The following is a 22,427-nucleotide window of genomic DNA, read 5'->3' on the forward strand; positions in this document are numbered from 1 at the left end:
TCGATGGTGACTGACAGCACGCCCCCTTTGGTGGGCGTGCCGGGGGCGTGGTGCCCAGACGGAGGCATTCCCATGGGAACGCCTACCATCTGGGTCCGGCCCCACTGACATCAGTAGTGATGTCAGTGGGAGTGACTTTGGCTCTGATAGAGCCAAAATCACTCCTGGGCTTGCGGCAGCGAGACCCTACCGCAGGGTCTCGTCGCAAGCCCGATGGTCGCGATGGTCTTTGACTATCGCGACCATCATCATGGACACTCGCATAAGCTGTGGGTGATGACCCACAGCTATGCGAGCGTCCATGGGGACGCTCCAAAAACAGGTAGGAGGGCCCCGATTCAGAGCGAGCGCTCTGGTCAGAGTGTTCAGCTCTGAATCAGGCCCTCTGACCCTTCCCCAGTGCCTAACCCTAACCCCTCCATCATGTAGCCTAACCCTAATGTAAACATTCTGAGGATGTCCGCGTGTTGCCTGTCAACATTTCCACACCATAACTGTCGCCATTGTGATGTCGACATTGAGAATGTCAACCTTCTAACTGCATCCCATTCTATATCCCAGAACACACAGACTATCATTATTTATTATAATAATTATATTTATTACTTTTATTAAATACATTTCAAAATTGAAAAAAAAGTCAATCAAACTCTCATCTGATATTCAAGTTACTGTCTTGAACTTTTACTTAGATCATCTAACACATTACCTACAAGAAAAGCGCAAAATAGAAAAATAAATATCCAAGGCACGATAAAAACTACGGTCACACAAAGAGAAATGTTCTTTTCGTTCGGCGGTGTCGTGTTCAGGTTGATGTGTCAGAAACAGCCTGTTCCCCACCTAGCACAAAGTTTCAAAAATAAACTTTTCAAATTGTCACTTATTAAAGACAGAAGGTTTCAAATGGTTTAAAATTAATCTGCAGGATACAAAACAAGCAGCAAATGTCCTCTTGCATCGCTCTGCGTGTTTTACGTTGACCTTGTCCGTCTCGTGTTTCCAGTCCTCGGCGCATTCTCCCATCAAGAGCCTAAAGATGTAAACGTACATTAGGTGCATTACGTTCTGGTGATATACTCTGTGGACATTCATGAAAGATTCTGACAGTATAATACTTTACAGGGTGCATACACATATAATAGAAGTGTCCTGGAAGTCAGAGGATTTGTAAGACGAGGTTTCCATGTATGTGTATGGGGAGGGGCGGAGCCAAAATAATGCAAAAAAAGAATTGTGTCACATTGGCCCAACCCCCTTCCAGAGAATAGAGATGGGACATCGAAAGAGAACATTGGTTCCGAAACACAGGGCCTGATTCAGACGCGCTCTCAAGCAGGTCGATGGTGGGCTCTGCACACGCGCAGCAGCCGCACTGCGTGTGCGCAAGCCCCGGAGCGAGAGAGAAATTCTCTCGCTCTGTGGCTCACTACAAAAGGGGTGGCTGTCGATATTGATCGACAGCTCGCCCGTTTTGTAGGCGTGGCGGGGGGGTGGTTTCACAAACGTAGGCGTTCCCATGCGAACGCTTGCCGTTTGTGGGCGACCCCACTGACATCACCAGTGATGTCAGTGCAAGAGCTTCCGGCTCTATTAGAGCCAGAAGCTCTCTGGGTCTTGCGGCCACGAGACCCTACCACAAGGGTCTCATCGCAAGCCCCGATGGTCGCGATGGTCTTGACCATCGCTACCATCATCCTGGCTGCCCGCAATAGTTGTGGGTGGTCACCCACAGGTAATGCGAGTGGCCAGGAGGCCGCACACAGAAAAAAAAATTGCCCTGATTCAGAGCGAGCGCTCTTTCAGGGCGTCCGTCTCTGAATCAGGCCCACAGTATCCAATTTGTCTACTAGTCTGAAATAAACCAGCTTCTTGCAAACACTCCAAGGAAGGGATTTGAACACCAAACCTCCTGATCCATAGTCATACACTTACTTTATGAGCTATCAGTAACAGTGCGATTTGTGTGCACCTTGTCAATAGTAACTTCTAGTTAAATCCCCCTGTTAATAAAACGCATTGCTCAGGAACCTCATACATCAAAGCTCCACACCTTTCTGTTTGGACCTGTGTTACAAACCTTGTCATTCTAACTACAATATATGAAGCTAGTTGTAATTGTCACTTTATAGATATACCATTGCAGTTAAAAACAGATCTATGTGGCGTGTGGCTGCTCACTACACAGTCCTACTTAGCAATGGTTTAAACTAACAATTACAACCAGCTTTATATAGTAAGATTATCAGGCTTCCTATGCAGGAGCTCATGTGTTAAGTGGCTGACTGCAGTATTTGAGGTTGTGAGTTTGAGTCCTGTGCATGGCATGCTGAGCAATGTACATTTTAAATATAGGAGAAATTTATTTAAGGTGCACATATCTTCCAATAAGCCTCCCAGACTGCCCCTCCCCCCCCCCCAATCAATAGAGCATCGGGGGGAAAAACTTGCAAAAAAATTGTTCTGTCATTGTGTACTCAGAAACCCCCACTTTGTGCGCCACTGGAAATGTAAGATGAATTCTGTGTTTGTTCAAAGTATGCGGACAGAGAGGGTACGCCTGTTTCAGATGGATCTTTTGTACCCAGCATGGAGTGGGTACAAGTCCCGATACTAACAATAACAGCTGCGGAAGTAGACGGAAAAACAGTGGTCGGGCTGGCCTTCTGCATGAAGATGCATAAGGTAGTAAACAGGATGATGGGTCAGCACCAATGGTTCAAAGCGCATAATACAGCTCCCAGTAACTCCCATAACTAGGAGCAACAACTGGAGCATTTGCCATCAGTACATCAAACCCAAACTTACAAACTAGTACCTGAGATAAGTGTCTCCCATATTAAGGGCCCCATTTACAAACGAAGGGTAATACCAGCGGGAATTTTCGTTTAGTATCAGTGTGTTACAAACGAAAATTCCACTGGTATTTAGGAATACTTACCCCCACCGGCGAGGTCCTGCGAAGTCCAGCGGAATCCTTGTCCTCGACGAGGTCCTCTGCTGGGCTGCTGGCAGCCTAACGCTGCCAGCGACGGGGCGCCAGTGTCATGCGCATGCGCGACGGTCCGTCTGCGCATGTGCATGATAGCGGGCGCTAAAGGGGTTATATTTCGTTTGTAAATGGGGCCCTAAGAATGAAATAAAAAAAAACACAATAGTAGAAATGTATAAAATTGTCTAATACTTTGGTAGTCTCAGTTGCTTTGCCTTGGCCGTTGGGCATAGATAGACATCCTAGAGGCCGAGCATATCCCGCAGAATCACTCGTTTCCAACAAAAAGAAGAAACAAATCAAAAATAGCCTTTAGGTCAGAGGTTCTCAACCTCAACCCTCAAGAACCCCCAACAGGCAGTGGCGGACTGGAGCATGAAGAGCCCACAGGGGGAAGCAATAATAGAGGCCCACGAAGGGGTGTGGCCACTCACTGGAGGGGGTGTGGCCAGTCACTGGAGGGGGTGTGGCCATCTATAATGGGAGAAAGTATTGATACAATGTATAACCCTCCTATATACTAACAATAGAATACTATAAATCTCTCTTTATATATATTAGAGAGAGAGGTCAGTGATCTACTCCTATGCATGGCAGACAGTTACAGTATATACTCGAGTATAAGTCGACCCGAATATAAGCCGAGGTACCTACTTTTACCACAAAAAACTAGGAAAACTTATTGACTCGAGTATAAGCCTAGTGTGGGAAATGGCAGCAGCTGGTAGTGCACCCAGTAGTAATTCCCCCTGGTTGTGCCCCCAGTGGTAATCCCCCCTTTCAGTGCCTCCAGTAGTAATCCCCCACTGGTAGTACCCCCAGTGGTAATCCCCCCTTTTAGTGCCCCCTGTAGTAATCCCCCACTGGTAGTGCCCCCTGTAGTATTCCTCCCCTGGTAGTTCCCCCAGTGGTAATCCCCCCTTTTAGTGTCCCCTGTAGTAATCCGCCCCTGGTAGTTCCCCCAGTGGTAATCCCCCCTTTAAGTGCCCCCTGTAGTAATCCCCCCCTGGTAGTGCCCCCTGTAGTAATCCCCCCCCTGGTAGTGCCCCTTGTAGTAATCGCCCCCTGGTAGTGCCCCCTGTAGTCCCCCCCCCAGTAGAGAGACGTGACAAGAATAAAAAAAAAAAATCACTTACCTGAAACTCCCGCTCCTGGTCCCGCCGCTGTCCGCTCCTCCGGCCGCTTTGCATGGGAGAGACGTCGTCATGACGACGTGTCTCCCATCACCCACTGCGGGAGCCGGAAGATGGCTCCCGCAGTGGGAGCAGCAGCAGCCGCTGAGAGTCTGACAGACTCTCAGTGGCTGCTGATTACACCAAACACGCAGCTGCCGGCTCCGGCGGCTGTGTGTTTGGCAGTGTGTAGCGCTGACCGAACTCCGTCCGGTCAGCTCTACACTTGACTCGAGTATAAGCCGAGGGGGTACTTTTTCAGCACATTTTTTGTGCTGAAAAACTCGGCTTATACTCGAGTATATACGGTATATTGGCTTGGAGGGGTCATGTAGGCAGTGCAGTGAGGGGCCAGCGGGAAAGTGCAAACAGCAGAGAGATAGTGTTTGGTTTGGAAGGGTCAAGGGAACAGTGTAAATACTGTAGGTAGTGGTGAGTATGGAGGAATCAGGGGGGTAGTGCAGATAGGTAGTGGTGAGTATGGAGGGGTCAGGGGCGTAGTGCAGATAGGTAGTGGGGAGTATGGAGGGGTCAGGGGGGTAGTGCAGATAGGTAGTGGTGAGTATGGAGGAGTCAGGGAAGTAGTACAGATAGGTAGTGGTGAGTATGGAGGAATCAGGGGGGTAGTGCAGATAGGTAGTGGTGAGTATGGAGGGGTCAGGGGGGTAGTGCAGATAGGTAGTGGTGAGTATGGAGGGGTCAGGGGGTAGTGCAGATAGGTAGTGGTGAGTATGGAGGGGTCAGGGAAGTAGTACAGATAGGCAGTGGTGAGTATGGAGGAATCAGGGGGGTAGTGCAGATAGGTAGTGGTGAGTATGGAGGGGTCAGGGGGGTAGTGCAGATAGGTAGTGGTGAGTATGGAGGGGTCAGGGAAGTAGTACAGATAGGTAGTGGTGAGTATGGAGGAATCAGGGGGGTAGCGCAGATAGGTAGTGGTGAGTATGGAGGGGTCAGGGGGGTAGTGCAGATACGTAGTGGTGAGTATGGAGGGGTCAGGGGGGTAGTGCAGATAGGTAGTGGTGAGTATGGAGGGGTCAGGGGTAGTGCAGATAGGTAGTGGTGAGTATAGAGGGGTCAGGGAGGTAGTGCAGATAGGTAGAGGTGAGTATAGAGGGGTCAGGGGTAGTGCAGATAGGTAGTGGTGAGTATGGAGGAGTCAGCGAGGTAGTGCAGATAGGTAGTGGTGAGTATAGAGGGGTCAGGGAGGTAGTGCAGATAGGTAGTGGTGAGTATAGAGGGGTCAGGGGTAGTGCAGATAGGTAGTGGTGAGTATAGAGGGGTCAGGAGGTAGTGCAGATAGGTAGTGGTGAGTATGGAGGAGTCAGCGAGGTAGTGCAGATAGGTAGTGGTGAGTATGGAGGGGTCAGGGGGGAAGTACAGATAAGTAGTGGTGAGTATGGAGGGGTCAGGAGGTAGTGCAGATAGGTAGTGGTGAGTATGGAGGAATCATGGAGGTAGTGCAGATAGGTAGTGGTGAGTATGGAGAGGTCAGGGAGATAGTGCAGATAGGTAGTGGTGAGTATGGAGGAATCAGGGGGGTAGTGCAGATAGGTAGTGGTGAGTATGGAGGGGTCAGGGGGGTAGTGCAGATAGGTACTGGTGAGTATGGAGGGGTCAGGGGGTAGTACAGATAGGTAGTGGTGAGTATGGAGGGGTCAGGGAGGAAGTGCAGATAGCTAGTGGTGAGTATGGAGGAGTCAGGGAGGTAGTGCAGATAGGTAGTGGTGAGTATGGAGGGGTCAGGAGGTAGTGCAGATAGGTAGTGGTGAGTATGGAGGGGTCAGGGAGGTAGTACAGATAGGTAGTGGTGAGTATGGAGGGGTCAGGAGGTAGTACAGATAGGTAGTGGTGAGTATGGAGGGGTCAGAGGGGTAGTACAGATAGGTAGTGGTGAGTATGAAGGGGTCAGGGAGGTAGTACAGATAGGTAGTGGTGAGTATGGAGGGGTCAGGGAGGTAGTACAGATAGGTAGTGGTGAGTATGATGGGGTCAGGGAGGTAGTACAGATAGGTAGTGGTGAGTATGGAGGGGTCAGGGAGGTAGTGCAGATAGGTAGTGGTGAGTATGTAGGGGTCAGGGAGGTAGTACAGATAGGTAGTGGTGAGTAAGGAGAGGTCAGGGAGGTAGTGCAGATAGGTAGTGGTGAGTATGGAGGGGTCAGGGAGGTAGTGCAGATAGGTAGTGGTGAGTATGGAGGGGTCAGGGAGGTAGTGCAGATAGGAACTGGTGAGTATGGAGGGGTCAGGAGGTAGTGAAGATAGGTAGTGGTGAGTATGGAGGAATCAGGGGGGTAGTGCATATAGGTAGTGGTGAGTATGGAGGGGTCAGAGGGGTAGTACAGATAGGTAGTGGTGAGAATGGAGGGGTCAGGAGAGTAGTGCAGATAGGTAGTGGTGACTAAGGAGGGGTCAGGAGAGTAGTGCAGATAGGTAGTGGTGAGTATGGAGGGGTCAGGAGGTAGTGCAGATAGGTAGTGGTGAGTATGGAGGAATCAGGGGGGTAGTGCAGATAGGTAGTGGTGAGTATGGAGGGGTCAGAGGGGTAGTACAGATAGGCAGTGGTGAGTATGGAGGGGTCAGGAGGTAGTGCAGATAGGTAGTGGTGAGTATGGAGGAGTCAGCGAGGTAGTGCAGATAGGTAGTGGTGAGTATGGAGGGGTCAGGGGGGTAGTACAGATAGGTAGTGGTGAGTATGGAGGGGTCAGGAGGTAGTGCAGATAGGTAGTGGTGAGTATGGAGGAATCATGGAGGTAGTGCAGATAGGTAGTGGTGAGTATGGAGGGGTCAGGGAGGTAGTACAGATAGGTAGTGGTGAGAAAGGAGGGGTCAGGGGGAAGTGCAGATAGGTAGTGGTGAGTATGGAGGGGTCAGGGAGGTAGTGCAGATAGGTAGTGGTGAGTATGGAGGGGTCAGGGGTAGAGCAGATAGGTAGTGGTGAGTATAGAGGGGTCAGGGAGGTAGTGCAGATAGGTAGAGGTGAGTATAGGGGGGTCAGGGGTAGTGCAGATAGGTAGTGGTGAGTATGGAGGAGTCAGCGAGGTAGTGCAGATAGGTAGTGGTGAGTATAGAGGGGTCAGGGAGGTAGTGCAGATAGGTAGAGGTGAGTATAGAGGGGTCAGGGGTAGTGCAGATAGGTAGTGGTGAGTATAGAGGGGTCAGGAGGTAGTGCAGATAGGTAGTGGTGAGTATGGAGGAGTCAGCGAGGAAGTGCAGATAGGTAGTGGTGAGTATGGAGGGGTCAGGGGGGTAGTACAGATAGGTAGTGGTGAGTATGGAGGGGTCAGGAGGTAGTGCAGATAGGTAGTGGTGAGTATGGAGGAATCAGGGAGGTAGTGCAGATAGGTAGTGGTGAGTATGGAGAGGTCAGGGAGATAGTGCAGATAGGTAGTGGTGAGTATGGAGGAATCAGGGGGGTAGTGCAGAAAGGTAGTGGTGAGAATGGAGGGGTCAGGAGAGTAGTGCAGATAGGTAGTGGTGACTAAGGAGGGGTCAGGAGAGTAGTGCAGATAGGTAGTGGTGAGTATGGAGGGGTCAAGGGGTAGTACAGATAGGTAGTGGTGAGTATGGAGGGGTCTGGGAGGTAGTGCAGATAGGTAGTGGTGAGTATGGAGGGGTCAGGAGGTAGTGCAGATAGGTAGTGGTGAGTATGGAAGAATCAGGGGGGTAGTGCAGATAGGTAGTGGTGAGTATGGCGGGGTCAGAGGGGTAGTACAGATAGGTAGTGGTGAGTATGGAGGGGTCAGGAGGTAGTGTAGATAGGTAGTGGTGAGTATGGAGGAGTCAGCGAGGTAGTGCAGATAGGTAGTGGTGAGTATGGAGGGGTCAGGGGGGTAGTACAGATAGGTAGTGGTGAGTAAGGAGGGGTCAGGAGGTAGTGCAGATAGGTAGTGGTGAGTATGGAGGGGTCAGGGGGTAGTGCAGTAGGTAGTGGTGAGTATGGAGCGGTCAGGGAGGTAGTGCAGATAGGTAGTGGTGAGTATGGAGGAATCAGGGTGGTAGTGCAGATAGGTAGTGGTGAGTATGGAGGGGTCAGAGGGGTAGTACAGATAGGTAGTGGTGAGAATGGAGGGGTCAGGAGAGTAGTGCAGATAGGTAGTGGTGACTAAGGAGGGGTCAGGAGAGTAGTGCAGATAGGTAGTGGTGAGTATGGAGGGGTCAAGGGGTAGTACAGATAGGTAGTGGTGAGTATGGAGGGGTCTGGGAGGTAGTGCAGATAGGTAGTGGTGAGTATGGAGGGGTCAGGAGGTAGTGCAGATAGGTAGTGGTGAGTATGGAGGAATCAGGGGGGTAGTGCAGATAGGTAGTGGTGAGTATGGCGGGGTCAGAGGGGTAGTACAGATAGGTAGTGGTGAGTATGGAGGGGTCAGGAGGTAGTGTAGATAGGTAGTGGTGAGTATGGAGGAGTCAGCGAGGTAGTGCAGATAGGTAGTGGTGAGTATGGAGGGGTCAGGAGGCAGTGCAGATAGGTAGTGGTGAGTATGGAGGAATCAGGGAGGTAGTGCAGATAGGTAGTGGTGAGTATGGAGGGGTCAGGGAGGTTGTACAGATAGGTAGTGGTGAGAAAGGAGAGGTCAGGGGGTAGTGCAGATAGGTAGTGGTGAGTATGGAGGGGTCAGGGAGGTAGTGCAGATAGGTAGTGGTGAGTAAGGAGGGGTCAGGGGGTAGTGCAGATAGGTAGTGGTGAGTATGGAGGAATCAGGGAGGTAGTGCAGATAGGTAGTGGTGAGTATGGAGGAGTCAGGGAAATTGTGCAGATAGTAGTGGTGAGTATGGAGGGGTCAGGGGGTAGTGCAGATAGGTAGTGGTGAGTATGGAGGTGTCAGGAAGGTAGTGCAGATAGTAGTGGTGAGTATGGAGGGGTCAGGGGGTAGTGCAGTTAGGTAGTGGTGAGCATGGAGGAGTCAGGAGGTAGTACAGATAGGTAGTGGTGAGTATGGAGGAATCAGGGGGGTAGTGCAGATAGGTAGTGGTGAGTATGGAGGGGTCAGGGGGTAGTACAGATAGGTAGTGGTGAGTATGGAGGAGTCAGAGAGGTAGTACAGATAGGTAGTGGTGAGTATGGAGGGGTCAGGTGGTGTAGTACAGATAGGTAGTGGTGAGTATGGAGGGTCAGGAGAGTAGTACAGATAGGTAGTGGTGAGTAAGGAGGGGTTAGGAGAGTAGTGCAGATAGGTCAGGGAGGTAGTGCAGATAGGTAGTGGTGAGTATGGAGGGGTCAGGAGGTAGTGCAGATAGGTAGTGGGGAGTATGGAGGAATCCGGGGGGTAGTGCAGATAGGTAGTGGCGAGTATGGAGGGTCAGAGGGGTAGTACAGATAGGTAGTGGTGAGTATGGAGGGGTCAGGAGGTACTGCAGATAGGTAGTGGTGAGTACGGAGGGGTCAGAGGGGTAGTACAGATAGGTAGTGGTGAGTATGGAGGGGTCAGGAGGTAGTGCAGATAGGTAGTGGTGAGTATGGAGGAGTCAGGGAGGTAGTGCAGATAGGTAGTGGTGAGTATAGAGGGTGAGAGGGGTAGTACAGATAGGTAGTGGTGAGTATGGAGGGGTCAGGAGGTAGTGCAGATAGGTAGTGGTGAGTATGGAGGGGTCAGGAGGTAGTGCAGATAGGTAGTGGTGAGTATGGAGGAATCAGGGGGTTAGTGCAGATATGTAGTGGTGAGTATGGAGGGGTCATGAAGTAGTGCAGATAGGTAGTGGTGAGTATTGAGGAGTCAGCGAGGTAGTGCAGATAGGTAGTGGTGAGTATGGAGGGGTTTGGGGGCTAGTACAGATAGGTAGTGGTGAGCATGGAGGGGTTTGGGGGGTAGTACAGATAGGTAGTGGTGAGTATGGAGGGGTCAGGAGGTAGTGCAGATAGGTAGTGGTGAGTATGGAGGAGTCAGGGAGGTAGTGCAGATAGGTAGTGGTGAGTATGGAGGGTGAGAGGGGTAGTACAGATAGGTAGTGGTGAGTATGGAGGGGTCAGGAGGTAGTGCAGATAGGTAGTGGTGAGTATGGAGGGGTCAGGAGGTAGTGCAGATAGGTAGTGGTGAGTATGGAGGAATCAGGGGGGTAGTGCAGATAGGTAGTGGTGAGTATGGAGGGCTCAGAGGGGTAGTACAGATATGTAGTGGTGAGTATGGAGGGGTCAGGAAGTAGTGCAGATAGGTAGTGGTGAGTATTGAGGAGTCAGCGAGGTAGTGCAGATAGGTAATGGTGAGTATGGAGGGGTTTGGGGGGTAGTACAGATAGGTAGTGGTGAGCATGGAGGGGTCAGGAGGTAGAGCAGATAGGTAGTGGTGAGTATGGAGGGGTCAGGGGGGTTGTGCAGATAGGTAGTGGTGAGTATGGATGGGTCAGGGGGGTAGTAAAGATAGGTAGTGGTGAGCATGGAGGGGTCAGGAGGTAGAGCAGATAGGTAGTGGTGAGTATGGAGGAATCAGGGAGGTAGTGCAGATAGGTAGTGGTGAGTATGGAGGGGTCAGGGAGGTAGTGCAGATAGGTAGTGGTGAGTAAGGAGGGGTCAGGGGGTAGTGCAGATAGGTAGTGGTGAGTATGGAGGAATCAGGGAGGTAGTGCAGATAGGTAGTGGTGAGTATGGAGGAGTCAGGGAGGTAGTGCAGATAGGTAGTGGTGAGTATGGAGGGGTCAGGGCGTAGTCCAGATAGGTATTGGTGAGCATGGAGGAGTCAGGAGGTAGTACAGATAGGTAGTGGTGAGTATGGAGGAATCAGGGGGGTAGTGCAGATAGGTTGTGGTGAGTATGGAGGGGTCAGTGGGTAGTGCAGATAGGTAGTGGTGAGCATGGAGGAGTCAGGAGGTAGTACAGATAGGTAGATGTGAGTATGGAGGAGTCAGGGAGGTAGTGCAGATAGGTAGTGGTGAGTATGGAGGAATCAGGGGGGTAGTGCAGATAGGTAGTGGTGAGTATGGAGGGGTCAGGGGGTAGTGCAGATAGGTAGTGGTGAGTATGGAGGAGCCAGAGAGGTAGTACAGATAGGTAGTGGTGAGTATGGAGGGGTCAGGGGGTGTAGTACAGATAGGTAGTGGTGAGTATGGAGGGGTCAGGAGAGTAGTGCAGATAGGTAGTGGTGAGTAAGGAGGGGTTAGGAGAGTAGTGCAGATAGGTCAGGGAGGTAGTGCAGATAGGTAGTGGTGAGTATGGAGGGGTCAGGAGGTAGTGCAGATAGGTAGTGGTGAGTATGGAGGAATCAGGGGGGTAGTGCAGATAGGTAGTGGTGAGTATGGAGGGTCAGAGGGGTAGTCCAGATAGGTAGTGGTGAGTATGGAGGGGTCAGGAGGTACTGCAGATAGGAAGTGGTGAGTATGGAGGGGTCAGAGGGGTAGTACAGATAGGTAGTGGTGAGTATGGAGGGGTCAGGAGGTAGTGCAGATAGGTAGTGGTGAGTATGGAGGAGTCAGGGAGGTAGTGCAGATAGGTAGTGGTGAGTATAGAGGGTGAGAGGGGTAGTACAGATAGGTAGTGGTGAGTATGGAGGGGTCAGGAGGTAGTGCAGATAGGTAGTGGTGAGTATGGAGGGGTTAGGAGGTAGTGCAGATAGGTAGTGGTGAGTATGGAGGAATCAGGGGGGTAGTGCAGATTTGTAGTGGTGAGTATGGAGGGGTCAGGAAGTAGTGCAGATAGGTAGTGGTGAGTATTGAGGAGTCAGCGAGGTAGTGCAGATAGGTAGTGGTGAGTATGGAGGGGTTTGGGGGGTAGTACAGATAGGTAGTGGTGAGCATGGAGGGGTTTGGGGGGTAGTACAGATAGGTAGTGGTGAGTATGGAGGGGTCAGGAGGTAGTGCAGATAGGTAGTGGTGAGTATGGAGGAGTCAGGGAGGTAGTGCAGATAGGTATTGATGAGTATGGAGGGTGAGAGGGGTAGTACAGATAGGTAGTGGTGAGTATGGAGGGGTCAGGAGGTAGTGCAGATAGGTAGTGGTGAGTATGGAGGGGTCAGGAGGTAGTGCAGATAGGTAGTGGTGAGTATGGAGGAATCAGGGGGGTAGTGCAGATAGGTAGTGGTGAGTATGGAGGGCACAGAGGGGTAGTACAGATATGTAGTGGTGAGTATGGAGGGGTCAGGAAGTAGTGCAGATAGGTAGTGGTGAGTGTTGAGGAGTCAGCGAGGTAGTGCAGATAGGTAGTGGTGAGTATGGAGGGGTTTGGGGGGTAGTACAGATAGGTAGTGGTGAGCATGGAGGGGTCAGGAGGTAGAGCAGATAGGTAGTGGTGAGTATGGAGGGGTCAGGGGGGTAGTGCAGATAGGTAGTGGTGAGTATGGATGGGTCAGGGGGGTAGTAAAGATAGGTAGTGGTGAGCATGGAGGGGTCAGGAGGTAGAGCAGATAGGTAGTGGTGAGTATGGAGGGGTCAGGAGGTACTGCAGATAGGTAGTGGTGAGTATGGAGGGGTCAGAGGGGTAGTACAGATAGGTAGTGGTGAGTGTGGAGGGGTCAGGAGGTAGTGCAGATATCTAGTGGTGAGTATGGAGGAGTCAGGGAGGTAGTGCAGATAGGTAGTGGTGAGTATATAGGGGTCAGGAGGTACTGCAGATAGGTAGTGGTGAGTATGGAGGGGTCAGAGGGGGAGTACAGATAGGTAGTGGTGAGTATAGAGGGGTCAGGAGGTACTGCAGATAGGTAGTGGTGAGTATGGAGGGGTCAGAGGGGGAGTACAGATAGGTAGTGGTGAGTATGGAGGGGTCAGGAGGTACTGCAGATAGGTAGTGGTGAGTACGGAGGGGTCAGAGGGGTAGTACAGATAGGTAGTGGTGAGTATGGAGGGGTCAGGAGGTAGTGCAGATAGGTAGTGGTGAGTATGGAGGAGTCAGGGAGGTAGTGCAGATAGGTAGTGGTGAGTATAGAGGGTGAGAGGGGTAGTACAGATAGGTAGTGGTGAGTATGGAGGGGTCAGGAGGTAGTGCAGATAGGTAGTGGTGAGTATGGAGGGGTCAGGAGGTAGTGCAGATAGGTAGTGGTGAGTATGGAGGAATCAGGGGGTTAGTGCAGATATGTAGTGGTGAGTATGGAGGGGTGAGGAAGTAGTGCAGACAGGTAGTGGTGAGTATTGAGGAGTCAGCGAGGTAGTGCAGATAGGTAGTGGTGAGTATGGAGGGGTTTGGGGGCTAGTACAGATAGGTAGTGGTGAGCATAGAGGGGTTTGGGGGGTAGTACAGATAGGTAGTGGTGAGTATGGAGGGGTCAGGAGGTAGTGCAGATAGGTAGTGGTGAGTATGGAGGAGTCAGGGAGGTAGTGCAGATAGGTAGTGGTGAGTATGGAGGGTGAGAGGGGTAGAACAGATAGGTAGTGGTGAGTATGGAGGGGTCAGGAGGTAGTGCAGATAGGTAGTGGTGAGTATGGAGGGGTCAGGAGGTAGTGCAGATAGGTAGTGGTGAGTATGGATGGGTCAGGGGGGTAGTAAAGATAGGTAGTGGTGAGCATGGAGGGGTCAGGAGGTAGAGCAGATAGGTAGTGGTGAGTATGGAGGGGTCAGGAGGTACTGCAGATAGGTAGTGGTGAGTATGGAGGGGTCAGAGCGGTAGTACAGATAGGTAGTGGTGAGTGTGGAGGGGTCAGGAGGTAGTGCAGATATCTAGTGGTGAGTATGGAGGAGTCAGGGAGGTAGTGCAGATAGGTAGTGGTGAGTATAGAGGGGTCAGGAGGTACTGCAGATAGGTAGTGGTGAGTATGGAGGGGTCAGAGGGGGAGTACAGATAGGTAGTGGTGAGTATGGAGGGGTCAGGAGGTAGTGCAGATAGGTAGTGGTGAGTATGGAGGTGTCAGGGAGGTAGTGCAGATAGGTAGTGGTGAGTATAGAGGGTGAGAGGGGTAGTACAGATAGGTAGTGGTGAGTATGGAGGGGTCAGGAGGTAGTGCAGATAGGTAGTGGTGAGTATGGAGGGGTCAGGAGGTAGTGCAGATAGGTAGTGGTGAGTATGGAGGAATCAGGGGGTTAGTGCAGATATGTAGTGGTGAGTATGGAGGGGTGAGGAAGTAGTGCAGACAGGTAGTGGTGAGTATTGAGGAGTCAGCGAGGTAGTGCAGATAGGTAGTGGTGAGTATGGAGGGGTTTGGGGGCTAGTACAGATAGGTAGTGGTGAGCATGGAGGGGTTTGGGGGGTAGTACAGATAGGTAGTGGTGAGTATGGAGGGGTCAGGAGGTAGTGCAGATAGGTAGTGGTGAGTATGGAGGAGTCAGGGAGGTAGTGCAGATAGGTAGTGGTGAGTATGGAGGGTGAGAGGGGTAGAACAGATAGGTAGTGGTGAGTATGGAGGGGTCAGGAGGTAGTGCAGATAGGTAGTGGTGAGTATGGAGGGGTCAGGAGGTAGTGCAGATAGGTAGTGGTGAGTATGGAGGAATCAGGGGGGTAGTGCAGATAGGTAGTGGTGAGTATGGAGGGCTCAGAGGGGTAGTACAGATATGTAGTGGTGAGTATGGAGGGGTCAGGAAGTAGTGCAGATAGGTAGTGGTGAGTATTGAGGAGTCAGCGAGGTAGTGCAGATAGGTAATGGTGAGTATGGAGGGGTTTGGGGGGTAGTACAGATAGGTAGTGGTGAGCATGGAGGGGTCAGGAGGTAGAGCAGATAGGTAGTGGTGAGTATGGAGGGGTCAGGGGGGTAGTGCAGATAGGTAGTGGTGAGTATGGATGGGTCAGGGGGGTAGTAAAGATAGGTAGTGGTGAGCATGGAGGGGTCAGGAGGTAGAGCAGATAGGTAGTGGTGAGTATGGAGGAATCAGGGAGGTAGTGCAGATAGGTAGTGGTGAGTATGGAGGGGTCAGGGAGGTAGTGCAGATAGGTAGTGGTGAGTAAGGAGGGGTCAGGGGGTAGTGCAGATAGGTAGTGGTGAGTATAGAGGAATCAGGGAGGTAGTGCAGATAGGTAGTGGTGAGTATGGAGGAGTCAGGGAGGTAGTGCAGATAGGTAGTGGTGAGTATGGAGGGGTCAGGGGGTAGTGCAGATAGGTATTGGTGAGCATGGAGGAGTCAGGAGGTAGTACAGATAGGTAGTGGTGAGTATGGAGGAATCAGGGGGGTAGTGCAGATAGGTAGTGGTGAGTATGGAGGGGTCAGGGGGTAGTGCAGATAGGTAGTGGTGAGCATGGAGGAGTCAGGAGGTAGTACAGATAGGTAGATGTGAGTATGGAGGAGTCAGGGAGGTAGTGCAGATAGGTAGTGGTGAGTATGGAGGAATCAGGTGGGTAGTGCAGATAGGTAGTGGTGAGTATGGAGGGGTCAGGGGGTAGTGCAGATAGGTAGTGGTGAGTATGGAGGAGTCAGAGAGGTAGTACAGATAGGTAGTGGTGAGTATGGAGGGGTCAGGGGGTGTAGTACAGATAGGTAGTGGTGAGTATGGAGGGGTCAGGAGAGTAGTGCAGATAGGTAGTGGTGAGTAAGGAGGGGTTAGGAGAGTAGTGCAGATAGGTCAGGGAGGTAGTGCAGATAGGTAGTGGTGAGTATGGAGGGGTCAGGAGGTAGTGCAGATAGGTAGTGGTGAGTATGGAGGAATCAGGGGGGTAGTGCAGATAGGTAGTGGTGAGTATGGAGGGTCAGAGGGGTAGTACAGATAGGTAGTGGTGAGTATGGAGGGGTCAGGAGGTACTGCAGATAGGTAGTGGTGAGTATGGAGGGGTCAGAGGGGTAGTACAGATAGGTAGTGGTGAGTATGCAGGGGTCAGGAGGTAGTGCAGATAGGTAGTGGTGAGTATGGAGTAGTCAGGGAGGTAGTGCAGATAGGTAGTGGTGAGTATAGAGGGTGAGAGGGGTAGTACAGATAGGTAGTGATGAGTATGGAGGGGTCAGGAGGTAGTTCAGATAGGTAGTGGTGAGTATGGAGGGGTCAGGAGGTAGTGCAGATAGGTAGTGGTGAGTATGGAGGAATCAGGAGGGTAGTGCAGATATGTAGTGGTGAGTATGGAGGGGTCAGGAAGTAGTGCAGATAGGTAGTGGTGAGTATTGAGGAGTCAGCGAGGTAGTGCAGATAGGTAGTGGTGAGTATGGAGGGGTTTGGGGGGTAGTACAGATAGGTAGTGGTGAGCATGGAGGGGTTTGGGGGGTAGTACAGATAGGTAGTGGTGAGTATGGAGGGGTCAGGAGGTAGTGCAGATAGGTAGTGGTGAGTATGGAGGAGTCAGGGAGGTAGTGCAGATAGGTAGTGGTGAGTATGGAGGGTGAGAGGGGTAGTACAGATAGGTAGTGGTGAGTATGGAGGGGTCAGGAGGTAGTGTAGATAGGTAGTGGTGAGTATGGAGGGGTCAGGAGGTAGTGCAGATAGGTAGTGGTGAGTATGGAGGAATCAGGGGGGTAGTGCAGATAGGTAGTGGTGAGTATGGAGGGCTCAGAGGGGTAGTACAGATATGTAGTGGTGAGTATGGAGGGGTCAGGAAGTAGTGCAGATAGGTAGTGGTGAGTGTTGAGGAGTCAGCGAGGTAGTACAGATAGGTAGTGGTGAGTATGGAGGGGTCAGGGGGTGTAGTACAGATAGGTAGTGGTGAGTATGGAGGGGTCAGGAGGTAGTACAGATAGGTAGATGTGAGTATGGAGGAGTCAGGGAGGTAGTGCAGATAGGTAGTGGTGAGTATGGAGGAATCAGGGGGGTAGTGCAGATAGGTAGTGGTGAGTATGGAGGGGTCAGGGGGTAGTGCAGATAGGTAGTGGTGAGTATGGAGGAGTCAGAGAGGTAGTACAGATAGGTAGTGGTGAGTATGGAGGGGTCAGGGGGTGTAGTACAGATAGGTAGTGGTGAGTATGGAGGGGTCAGGAGAGTAGTGCAGATAGGTAGTGGTGAGTAAGGAGGGGTTAGGAGTAGTGCAGATAGGTCAGGGAGGTAGTGCAGATAGGTAGTGGTGAGTATGGAGGGGTCAGGAGGTAGTGCAGATAGGTAGTGGTGAGTATGGAGGAATCAGGGGGGTAGTGCAGATAGGTAGTGGTGAGTATGGTTGGTCAGAGGGGTAGTACAGATAGGTAGTGGTGAGTATGGAGGGGTCAGGAGGTACTGCAGATAGGTAGTGGTGAGTATGGAGGGGTCAGAGGGGTAGTACAGATAGGTAGTGGTGAGTATGCAGGGGTCAGGAGGTAGTGCAGATAGGTAGTGGTGAGTATGGAGTCGTCAGGGAGGTAGTGCAGATAGGTAGTGGTGAGTATATAGGGTGAGAGGGGTAGTACAGATAGGTAGTGATGAGTATGGAGGGGTCAGGAGGTAGTGCAGATTGGTAGTGGTGAGTATGGAGGGGTCAGGAGGTAGTGCAGATAGGTAGTGGTGAGTATGGAGGAATCAGGGGGGTAGTGCAGATATGTAGTGGTGAGTATGGAGGGGTCAGGAAGTAGTGCAGATAGGTAGTGGTGAGTATTGAGGAGTCAGCGAGGTAGTGCAGATAGGTAGTGGTGAGTATGGAGGGTGAGAGGGGTAGTACAGATAGGTAGTGGTGAGTATGGAGGGGTCAGGAGGTAGTGCAGATAGGTAGTGGTGAGTATGGAGGGGTCAGGAGGTAGTGCAGATAGGTAGTGGTGAGTATGGAGGAATCAGGGGGGTAGTGTAGATAGGTAGTGGTGAGTATGGAGGGCTCAGAGGGGTAGTACAGATATGTAGTGGTGAGTATGGAGGGGTCAGGAAGTAGTGCAGATAGGTAGTGGTGAGTATTGAGGAGTCAGCGAGGTAGTGCAGATAGGTAATGGTGAGTATGGAGGGGTTTGGGGGGTAGTACAGATAGGTAGTGGTGAGCATGGAGGGGTCAGGAGGTAGAGCAGATAGGTAGTGGTGAGTATGGAGGGGTCAGGGGGGTAGTGCAGATAGGTAGTGGTGAGTATGGATGGGTCAGGGGGGTAGTAAAGATAGGTAGTGGTGAGCATGGAGGGGTCAGGAGGTAGAGCAGATAGGTAGTGGTGAGTATGGAGGAATCAGGGAGGTAGTGCAGATAGGTAGTGGTGAGTATGGAGGGGTCAGGGAGGTAGTGCAGATAGGTAGTGGTGAGTAAGGAGGGGTCAGGGGGTAGTGCAGATAGGTAGTGGTGAGTATAGAGGAATCAGGGAGGTAGTGCAGATAGGTAGTGGTGAGTATGGAGGAGTCAGGGAGGTAGTGCAGATAGGTAGTGGTGAGTATGGAGGGGTCAGGGGGTAGTGCAGATAGGTATTGGTGAGCATGGAGGAGTCAGGAGGTAGTACAGATAGGTAGATGTGAGTATGGAGGAGTCAGGGAGGTAGTGCAGATAGGTAGTGGTGAGTATGGAGGAATCAGGGGGGTAGTGCAGATAGGTAGTGGTGAGTATGGAGGGGTCAGGGGGTAGTGCAGATAGGTAGTGGTGAGTATGGAGGAGCCAGAGAGGTAGTACAGATAGGTAGTGGTGAGTATGGAGGGGTCAGGGGGTGTAGTACAGATAGGTAGTGGTGAGTATGGAGGGGTCAGGAGAGTAGTGCAGATAGGTAGTGGTGAGTAAGGAGGGGTTAGGAGAGTAGTGCAGATAGGTCAGGGAGGTAGTGCAGATAGGTAGTGGTGAGTATGGAGGGGTCAGGAGGTAGTGCAGATAGGTAGTGGTGAGTATGGAGGAATCAGGGGGGTAGTGCAGATAGGTAGTGGTGAGTATGGAGGGTCAGAGGGGTAGTACAGATAGGTAGTGGTGAGTATGGAGGGGTCAGGAGGTACTGCAGATAGGTAGTGGTGAGTATGGAGGGGTCAGAGGGGTAGTACAGATAGGTAGTGGTGAGTATGCAGGGGTCAGGAGGTAGTGCAGATAGGTAGTGGTGAGTATGGAGGAGTCAGGGAGGTAGTGCAGATAGGTAGTGGTGAGTATAGAGGGTGAGAGGGGTAGTACAGATAGGTAGTGGTGAGTATGGAGGGGTCAGGAGGTAGTGCAGATAGGTAGTGGTGAGTATGGAGGGGTCAGGAGGTAGTGCAGATAGGTAGTGGTGAGTATGGAGGAATCAGGGGGGTAGTGCAGATATGTAGTGGTGAGTATGGAGGGGTCAGGAAGTAGTGCAGATAGGTAGTGGTGAGTATTGAGGAGTCAGCGAGGTAGTGCAGATAGGTAGTGGTGAGTATGGAGGGGTTTGGGGGGTAGTACAGATAGGTAGTGGTGAGCATGGAGGGGTTTGGGGGGTAGTACAGATAGGTAGTGGTGAGTATGGAGGGGTCAGGAGGTAGTGCAGATAGGTAGTGGTGAGTATGGAGGAGTCAGGGAGGTAGTGCAGATAGGTAGTGGTGAGTATGGAGGGTGAGATGGGTAGTACAGATAGGTAGTGGTGTGTATGGAGGGGTCAGGAGGTAGTGTAGATAGGTAGTGGTGAGTATGGAGGGGTCAGGAGGTAGTGCAGATAGGTAGTGGTGAGTATGGAGGAATCAGGGGGGTAGTGCAGATAGGTAGTGGTGAGTATGGAGGGCTCAGAGGGGTAGTACAGATATGTAGTGGTGAGTATGGAGGGGTCAGGAAGTAGTGCAGATAGGTAGTGGTGAGTGTTGAGGAGTCAGCGAGGTAGTGCAGATAGGTAGTGGTGAGTATGGAGGGGTTTGGGGGGTAGTACAGATAGGTAGTGGTGAGCATGGAGGGGTCAGGAGGTAGAGCAGATAGGTAGTGGTGATTATGGAGGGGTCAGGGGGGTAGTGCAGATAGGTAGTAGTGAGTATGGATGGGTCAGGGGGGTAGTAAAGATAGGTAGTGGTGAGCATGGAGGGGTCAGGAGGTAGAGCAGATAGGTAGTGGTGAGTATGGAGGAATCAGGGGGGTAGTGCAGAAAGGTAGTGGTGAGTATGGAGGGGTCAGGGGGGTAGTGCAGATAGGTAGTGTTGAGTATGGAGGGGTCAGGGGGGTAGTACAGATAGGTAGCGGTGAGTATGGAGGGGTCAGAGAGGAAGTGCAGATAGCTTGTGGTGAGTATGGAGGAGTCAGGGAAATTGTGCAGATAGTAGTGGTGAGTATGGAGGGGTCAGGGGGTAGTGCAGATAGGTAGTGGTGAGTATGGAGGTGTCAGGAAGGTAGTGCAGATAGTAGTGGTGAGTATGGAGGGGTCAGGGGGTAGTGCAGTTAGGTAGTGGTGAGCATGGAGGAGTCAGGAGGTAGTACAGATAGGTAGTGGTGAGTATGGAGGAATCAGGGGGGTAGTGCAGATAGGTAGTGGTGAGTATGGAGGGGTCAGGGGGTAGTACAGATAGGTAGTGGTGAGTATGGAGGAGTCAGAGAGGTAGTACAGATAGGTAGTGGTGAGTATGGAGGGGTCAGGGGGTGTAGTACAGATAGGTAGTGGTGAGTATGGAGGGTCAGGAGAGTAGTGCAGATAGGTAGTGGTGAGTAAGGAGGGGTTAGGAGAGTAGTGCAGATAGGTCAGGGAGGTAGTGCAGATAGGTAGTGGTGAGTATGGAGGGGTCAGGAGGTAGTGCAGATAGGTAGTGGGGAGTATGGAGGAATCCGGAGGGTAGTGCAGATAGGTAGTGGCGAGTATGGAGGGTCAGAGGGGTAGTACAGATAGGTAGTGGTGAGTATGGAGGGGTCAGGAGGTACTGCAGATAGGTAGTGGTGAGTACGGAGGGGTCAGAGGGGTAGTACAGATAGGTAGTGGTGAGTATGGAGGGGTCAGGAGGTAGTGCAGATAGGTAGTGGTGAGTATGGAGGAGTCAGGGAGGTAGTGCAGATAGGTAGTGGTGAGTATAGAGGGTGAGAGGGGTAGTACAGATAGGTAGTGGTGAGTATGGAGGGGTCAGGAGGTAGTGCAGATAGGTAGTGGTGAGTATGGAGGGGTCAGGAGGTAGTGCAGATAGGTAGTGGTGAGTATGGAGGAATCAGGGGGTTAGTGCAGATATGTAGTGGTGAGTATGGAGGGGTCATGAAGTAGTGCAGATAGGTAGTGGTGAGTATTGAGGAGTCAGCGAGGTAGTGCAGATAGGTAGTGGTGAGTATGGAGGGGTTTGGGGGCTAGTACAGATAGGTAGTGGTGAGCATGGAGGGGTTTGGAGGGTAGTACAGATAGGTAGTGGTGAGTATGGAGGGGTCAGGAGGTAGTGCAGATAGGTAGTGGTGAGTATGGAGGAGTCAGGGAGGTAGTGCAGATAGGTAGTGGTGAGTATGGAGGGTGAGAGGGGTAGTACAGATAGGTAGTGGTGAGTATGGAGGGGTCAGGAGGTAGTGCAGATAGGTAGTGGTGAGTATGGAGGGGTCAGGAGGTAGTGCAGATAGGTAGTGGTGAGTATGGAGGAATCAGGGGGGTAGTGCAGATAGGTAGTGGTGAGTATGGAGGGCTCAGAGGGGTAGTACAGATATGTAGTGGTGAGTATGGAGGGGTCAGGAAGTAGTGCAGATAGGTAGTGGTGAGTATTGAGGAGTCAGCGAGGTAGTGCAGATAGGTAATGGTGAGTATGGAGGGGTTTGGGGGGTAGTACAGATAGGTAGTGGTGAGCATGGAGGGGTCAGGAGGTAGAGCAGATAGGTAGTGGTGAGTATGGAGGGGTCAGGGGGGCTGTGCAGATAGGTAGTGGTGAGTATGGATGGGTCAGGGGGGTAGTAAAGATAGGTAGTGGTGAGCATGGAGGGGTCAGGAGGTAGAGCAGATAGGTAGTGGTGAGTATGGAGGAATCAGGGAGGTAGTGCAGATAGGTAGTGGTGAGTATGGAGGGGTCAGGGAGGTAGTGCAGATAGGTAGTGGTGAGTAAGGAGGGGTCAGGGGGTAGTGCAGATAGGTAGTGGTGAGTATGGAGGAATCAGGGAGGTAGTGCAGATAGGTAGTGGTGAGTATGGAGGAGTCAGGGAGGTAGTGCAGATAGGTAGTGGTGAGTATGGAGGGGTCAGGGCGTAGTCCAGATAGGTATTGGTGAGCATGGAGGAGTCAGGAGGTAGTACAGATAGGTAGTGGTGAGTATGGAGGAATCAGGGGGGTAGTGCAGATAGGTTGTGGTGAGTATGGAGGGGTCAGTGGGTAGTGCAGATAGGTAGTGGTGAGCATGGAGGAGTCAGGAGGTAGTACAGATAGGTAGATGTGAGTATGGAGGAGTCAGGGAGGTAGTGCAGATAGGTAGTGGTGAGTATGGAGGAATCAGGGGGGTAGTGCAGATAGGTAGTGGTGGGTATGGAGGGGTCAGGGGGTAGTGCAGATAGGTAGTGGTGAGTATGGAGGAGTCAGAGAGGTAGTACAGATAGGTAGTGGTGAGTATGGAGGGGTCAGGGGGTGTAGTACAGATAGGTAGTGGTGAGTATGGAGGGGTCAGGAGAGTAGTGCAGATAGGTAGTGGTGAGTAAGGAGGGGTTAGGAGAGTAGTGCAGATAGGTCAGGGAGGTAGTGCAGATAGGTAGTGGTGAGTATGGAGG

The 22,427-nt window shown here is 51.6% G+C and overlaps 1 protein-coding gene across 1 annotated transcript in view; it reads right to left on the reverse strand.

The window, feature by feature from the left end:
- Window positions 1–655: 655 nt before the first annotated feature.
- CAPN13 (calpain 13) overlaps window positions 656–22,427 on the reverse strand; it is a 229,951-nt gene continuing 208,179 nt past the window's right edge. The window contains exon 26 of the mRNA XM_088467992.1: window positions 656–1,033. The gene's annotated coding sequence lies outside the window, so the exon portion shown is untranslated. The remainder of the gene's footprint in view (window positions 1,034–22,427) is intronic.

Source organism: Taudactylus pleione, unplaced genomic scaffold, assembly GCF_031769625.1.
Source record: "Taudactylus pleione unplaced genomic scaffold, aTauple2 ptg000079l, whole genome shotgun sequence".
Classification (NCBI taxonomy): domain Eukaryota; kingdom Metazoa; phylum Chordata; class Amphibia; order Anura; family Myobatrachidae; genus Taudactylus; species Taudactylus pleione.